The sequence below is a fragment of the Panthera tigris genome, chromosome F3, assembly GCF_018350195.1.
Source record: "Panthera tigris isolate Pti1 chromosome F3, P.tigris_Pti1_mat1.1, whole genome shotgun sequence".
Taxonomy (NCBI): Eukaryota; Metazoa; Chordata; class Mammalia; order Carnivora; family Felidae; genus Panthera; species Panthera tigris.
The window spans coordinates 40499883-40507027 of NC_056678.1; positions in this window are offsets into that span (position 1 = coordinate 40499883).

Sequence of the window (7145 nt, forward strand, 5' to 3'; positions counted from 1 at the left end):
TATCCAATGGAATAAAGACAGTCTCTTCAGCACGTGGTGCTGGGAAAACTGGACAGCGACATGCAGAAGAATGAACCTGGACCACTTTCTTACACCATACATAAAAATAAACTCCAAGTGGATGAAAGACCTCAATGTAAGACAGGAAGCCTTCAAAATCCTTGAGGAGAAAGCAGGCAAAAACCTCTTTGATCTTGCCGGCAGCAATTTCTTACTCAACATGTCTCCGGAGGCAAGGGAAACAAAAGCAAAAATGAACTACTGGGACCTCATCAAAATAAAAAGCTTCTGCACAGTGAAGGAAACAATCAGCAAAACTAAAAGGCAACCGACGGAATGGGAGAAGATATTTGCAAATGACATATCAGATAAAGGGTTAGTATCCAAAATCTACAAAGAACTTTCAAACTCAACACCCAAAAAACAAATAATCCAGTGAAGAAATGGGCAAAAGACGTGAATAGACACTTCACCAAAGAAGACATCCAGATGGCCAACCGACACATGAAAAAATGCTCAACATCACTCATCATCAGGGAAATACAGATCAAAACCACAATGAGATACCACCTCACACCTGTCAGAATGGCCAACATTAACAACTCAGGCAACAACAGATGTTGGCAAGGACACAGAGAAAGAGGATCTCTTTTGCATTGTTGGTGGCAGTGCAAGCTGGTGCCGCCACTCTGGAAAATAGTATGAAGGTTCCTCAAAAAACTAAAAATAGAACTACCCTACAACCCAGCAATTGCACTATTAGGCATTTATCCAAGGGACACAGGTATGTTGTTCCGAAGGGGCACATGTACCCCCATGTTTATAGCAGCACTATCAACAATAGCCAAAGTATGGAAAGAGCCCAAATGTCCGTCGATGGATGAATGGATAGTGAAAATGTGGTATATATATACAATGGAGTATTACTCGGCAATCAAAAAGAACGAAATCTTGCCATTTGCAACTACGTGGATGGAACTGGAGGGTGTTATGCTAAGTGAAATTAGTCAGCCAGAGAAAGACAAAAACTGTATGACTTCACTCATATGAGGACTTTAAGAGACAAAACAGATGAACATAAGGGAAGGGAAACAAAAATAATATAAAAACAGGGAGGGGGCCAAAACAGAAGAGACTCATAAATATGGAGAACAAACTGAGGGTCGCTGGAGGGGTTGTGGGAGGGGGGATGGGCTAAATGGGTAAGGGGCCCTAAGGAATCTACTCCTGAAATCATTGCTTCACTATATACTAATTTGGGTGTAAATTTTTAAAAATAAAAAATAAAGTTAAATTATTAAAAAAATAAATAAAAATAAAAGTAAATAAAAATTAAAAAAATATTCAATAACATTGAACTCATGGCCAACAGCACTTGAACTCGTGCCCAAACAAAGCCTTTCTAACACATGTATTTTCTCTGTAAGACACATCACAGCCTCCTTGTGCTTAGGGACAGAAGAGAACACTCCAGCACTATGCTTGGGGGCCAATTTAAACAGTGAAATCATGGGCACCTGAGTGGCTCCGTCAGTGAAGCGTCCAACCTCGGCTCAGGTCGTGATCTCGCGGTTCATGAGTTCAAGCCCCGTGTCAGGCTCTGTGCTGACAGCTCAGAGCCCGGAGCCTGCTTCAGGTTCTATGTCTCCCTCTCTCTCTGCCCCTCCCCCACTTTCACTCTGTCTCTCTCTCTGTCTCTCAGAAATAAATCAACATTAAGGAAATTAAAGAAAACCGGTGAAATCACCAACAAAAAGTACACAAAAATGCAAGAAACATGGCACTGAATTGACTGCGAGAACAGTGTGTGCCTGCAGTCTGAGGCCAAGAGGAGAAGTCAGAGTGTCACCTTGCTCAGCCCCAGCTGGGAACGTGGGCTTTGGACAATTCACATTTTTTTACCACTCTGCCCATGTCTGCAAATGACCACTAAAGCACCACAAGCATTGATTTGGGGCTTACAAATAAATGTTGGCAAGCAGGCTGATTTGCAAACGCAGAATCCACCGCTAACGAGGATTGATTCTATTATTATCACCATTTTACAAAGCAAGAAACTGACGCTCATCAGGGTGAAACACCTGGCACCCGGCCAGCAAGGGGCTGAGCCAGGATTGAAACCCCATATGTCAGGCTTCCACACCCAGGATTTTAGCACCATTGTACACTGTTCTCCAGGCCAGGCTTCTCATTTTATAGATGAGCCCTGAGGCCCAAAGCTGAATCACCTTTGGCCACCTAGGTGTGGGGGAAGCTGGGGGCTGAAGCCTGGCCCTGGATTCACGGACTGTCCCTTTTTCTCACAACAGCACCCCTCCTTTTATGAACTGCCTGACCCATCTGAGTTGTGCCTTCTCACCTCCCATAAACTCTCTCTCCTACTCCACCCAGGGGCCCTGGGAACTGGGTGGGGACCTGGGGTGGCCACCTGGAAGGTTTGAGGAGGCTGCGGCGTTACCAGCAGAGCGGAGGCATCAGGATGTGTGCGTGCAGATTGGACCACTAGGGGGCGCCCATCCCCGCACCGCGCATTTCCCGGCCGGCGGAGTGCTCGAGGAGCGCCTCTGCGGCGCGAATGGTCCGGGAAAAAGGGAAAGGAACAATGGGCTGATTGATGCAAATGCACCATGAAAGACAAATTGTTCAGATGAGGCGCATTCCGGGCTCCAGCCAAATGCCCAGGGTGCGTGGAATTTCAAGGCGAAGCTGAGTAGATTTGGGACCTTGTGCCTCCCTTCCTGGAATGCTGCAGACTTGGCCCAGGCTCCCAGGGGCGGGGGAAGGGCGGGGGGGGGGGGGGGAGGGGGAGGGGGGGACGATGCAATGGAAAAATGGATGGAAAAGGTGGAGAACTGGCTAACAGGAGCCTGAATCCATTTAGCCTAGAGTAAACGCTTCAAACCTCACTTCCCAGCCCTACTCCCCTGTGCTGGCCGGAATCCAGGAGCTTCCTCTTACTCCCTGGGTGGCCCCAGATAAAGCTTCCACCTCTTTGAACTTCTGTTTTCTCATCTGTAAAATGGGAGAAATCATCCCTTCCATTTACACACCAAAGGGTTGTTGTGTGGATCAAATGAGAAAGGTCTGGAAACCTGGCATCTCTGTTCCACCCCCTCAAGCTCCACCAGAGGCTGCCCTGGGCTGCCAATAAGGAAACCCGGAACTTTCTGCCCCATCCTGGCTCCCTGGAGACCTCCAGGTGACCCCAGCCCCGGTGCTGGCCCTTACTGTGAGCTCCCAGCCTCCTCCTACCCGAGGATCTAAACTTCCGACCACCGCCCAGGGCCAAGGAGGGTGGAGCAGGATCTGGAACGGAGGCCTGCACAAGGGCTCCTTGTCCGGCTGGGCAGGCTGGCACCCGCCTGTCCTGTCCCGAGGAGGTGGCTCTCTGGGACTATTGTCTTTCTGTTGAGACTTGGGGGAGGGGCCAATTAGAGCCCATCAGGGCCAGGCCAGAGTGCCCAGGCTCACACCCCAGCCCACTTCTGGACTGCTGTGACTCTAGGTTTTATTTTATTTTATTTTTTAGGGGGAGAGAGAGAGAGAGAGCACGCGCACACACGAGTGGGGGAGAGGGGCAGAGGCAGAGATAGAATCTTAAGCAGGCTCTATGCTCAGCTCAGAGCCCTATGCAGGGCTCAATCCCACAACCCTAGGATCATGACCTGAGCGAGCCCAAATCAAGAGTCGCTCAACCGACTGCGCCACCCAGGGGCCCCATGACTCTAGGTTTTAATACCTCTTCCCCCCCCCCCCCGCCCCCGCCCCCCCCCCCCCCCCCCGCCTCCCCCCCGCCCAGCCCACAGTGGCCTACACATCTGCCAGGATTTGTTCTTCAGCCTTCTGGGTGGGCAAGCGTATTGTTAATCATGATGACTCTGCCCCAGGCCACTTTCTCCTCCTGAAAAACCTCAATTCCCACCCTTTATCTTCACAGTCTCCATTCCATCCCCGTTCCTTTGCTATCTTTATTAGATGAGTTATTCATAATTCACACGATGCACCCAGCAGAGTACTGGCCCACATTTAGCATTGAATAAAATACTACTATTTGCCCAGCTACCCCCCTAGGTCACCCAGGGAAGGAATTTTAAAACTACCGGACATTTATCCTGGGCCTTGGATTCCAATTTTTATCTGCTGTCTCTCCTGTCGGCCCTGCTTTTTCTCTGACACCTACAGCATCTCCTTGCTCTGCCCTGGCCAATTCTCAGCCCCGCAGACCTGGGTTCTGATCCCGGCCCCAACATCACACAATCACTGTGCGATTTGGAACGGATTACTAAATTTGTCTCTGAATTCTCAATGTCTTTATCCACACGTGAGAAGGATCATCTCTGCTCTGGGCAGTAGGAAAGATCAAATAAGGCAGTAGTTATGAAAGTCCCATGAAACTTTCTTACCAGGACACATAGCAGAGAGATTATTACCATCATCAACTTGCTAATGGATGGCCTCCCCACCCTCCTGCAGATAAGTGTGTCCGCTTCCAACTTCTCGAAGACTCTAATAATAATAATCCCTGAGGTGTGTAATTTCCTAACTTTATGAAGCATTTTCACACCCTTCGTACCATAATGACTTTCCCAAATGAATCCCATGTCAGGAAAGGTAGGGAAGGAGAATAATTTTGGACAGCTGGAAACGTTCAGCATTATTCAGGCCATTTATAAGAATTTATTATCAGCCAAAGATAAACAAAGTCCCTACTCCCTAGACACATACAGTCTGGTGAGGAGAAAGCTAAGTAAACAGATTCCAGCAATCACCCTGGGGCCAGTATGGGTATTTCCAGCTGGTCCCGGGTTCATCCCAGAGCCTGGTATAGTTTGGTTCTGAACAAAGGGCTTTTGGATGCTAGTGATGACCAAAGAGGAGGCTCATGTGCCCCCAGGCAACACCCCTCCTGCTGTGGTCAGCACCAGCCACCCCAGGGGGTAACCAGACCCTGCCCCTTCCTGGCTTCTGGCAAGATGGGCGGTTGTAAGTCCCGCAATAAACAATACTGGGGCCATTTGCCAGCATTACACACATGAGCAGCTCAGGCTCAGGGAGTGGTCAGCGGGCCTGGAAAGGGTTAAGTCCACAGGATGTGCCTGGGACCCAGCTGTTTCCCGTGGGTGGGCGGGGGGATTTACAGCCTCCCCCGCTATGAGGCTACCAAGCCCCTGCTGGGGAAAGATGTGCTCTCAGGAGAGAAAAGGAAGAGTCGCTGCTCTGTAGCCAGACTCCCCTGTCATGCAGCCAGGGCCTCCCACGCAGGCGCCAGCAGGGGGGGTGGGGGGCGGCCAGGAAAGAGGAACCAGGGGATCCAGGAGAAGGCAGGACTGGACTCTAGATACCAGGACGGGCAAACATAGAGTTGGCCCAGTCTGTCCTGGGCCTTCCCTCATTCGGGGATAGGAGTTAGTGGCAGAGAAGTTCATCTGAGAGTTCAGACCCCAGCCTTCAATTTCTAGACAAGAATATGATGCTGTGCTGCTCTCCGCCTCAGTGTCTCTCCCAGGCACACCCTCCAGGGTAGGCTCAGTAATGCCCCCCACCCCCAAATGTGCACATTCTAATCCCCGGAACCTGTGAATGTTGTCTTATATGGCAAAGACATTGTAAATGGGAATACGTGAAGGATCTTAATGTGGGGAGATTATCCAGGACCATGCGGGCAGGCTGTAAATGTTATCACACGGGTCTTTGTAAGAGGGAGGCACATAGAGATTACAGACCGAAGAGGAGGAGGCAATGTGACCACAGAGGCGGGGATTGGAGGGATGCCACCGCAAGCCAAGGAACACGGGGAGCCACCAGAACTGCAAGAGCCCAGGAAGCAGTTCTGACCCAGAGCCTCCAGAGGGAGCGCGCCCCCGCCAATACCTTGGTTTCAGCCCGGTATCAGCCCAATACTGACTTTGGACTTTCTGCCTCCACGACTATGGAAGAGTACATTTCTGTGGTTGTAAGCCACCAAGTTTGTGGCAAATTATTATAGCAGGAAAGTACTGGTTGTTCTCTCCCGGCTACAAAAGTAGCCCTTTTGTATTTTGTGTTGGGGAATTTCTTTCTCTAGGAGTTATTTTGCCTGTCGTTGGGATAGCACTTTTAATTGACCAAGGACATCGTTCCGGCCTGGAAATATCCCCGAATGTTCTGAGGTAGGAAGGTAGGATGTCCTGTGCTAAGCAGGCCAGCTAGAGATGGTGCATTGCCCAAGTAGATCCCCTCGCTTCTCACTCCCTGCTCTCAGCGCTCTGGTGACTCGTGTGGTCTCCAAAACCACCGAACTGAACCGTAAGCATCTTCTCTGTGTTCACCCGGCCCCCTCCTACAGCCCTCCTACAGCACTCTGGTGTCTTCTACTGGTCAGGAATCTTGGGGTGACCTGACCCCCTTTCTGAAAAAGCAAACTCAAATCTGCAGAAGGGTGGGGAGGTAAGGAGGCATAGAGATTCTAGAATCTCAATCACTCAGCAAGCATTTACTGAACTCTTACTGTGGGCCAGGCACAGGGCCAGGCCCCAGAGATAAAAGGTAAAGAGAATGTGGTCCCTACCTAGAGAGGGAGACCAGTAAACCAATGGTACACCAGTAAAAGTGTATGCAGGGTTCTCATGAATGTGAGCAGAGGAGGGGCACCTGGCCCTGATGGGGGTGTGAAGAGAATCATGGGAAATCTTCCCGAAGAAGACCTCTGTATTATTTATCTATTGCTATGCAACAAATCAGCATAAAGTGGCATATAACAACACCCATTTATCATCTCATAGTTTCTACAGTTCAGGAATCCGGAAATGCCTGGCTGGGTCCCCTGCTTCATTGCCCCTCACAAGGCAGAAAGCAGGATGTCAGCCAGGAGCAGAGTCCCATTGGAAGGCTCGGCTGGAGAAGGACCTCCTTCCAAACTCAGTGGGTGTTGGTGAGATCTTTTGATCTCAGTGTCTTTTGAGCAGCTGGCCAGAGGCCACCCCCAGTTCCTAGCACGCGGGCCTTTCCAACATGGCAGTTTGCTCCAGCAAATGAGCAAGGGAGAGGGTCAGAACGAACAAGATGGAAGGCACAATCCTACGTAGCCTAATCACAGAAGGGACACCCTATCTTATTCTATTCTCTAGGAGCAAGTCACTAAGCCAGTCTGCTCTCAAGGGGAGGGA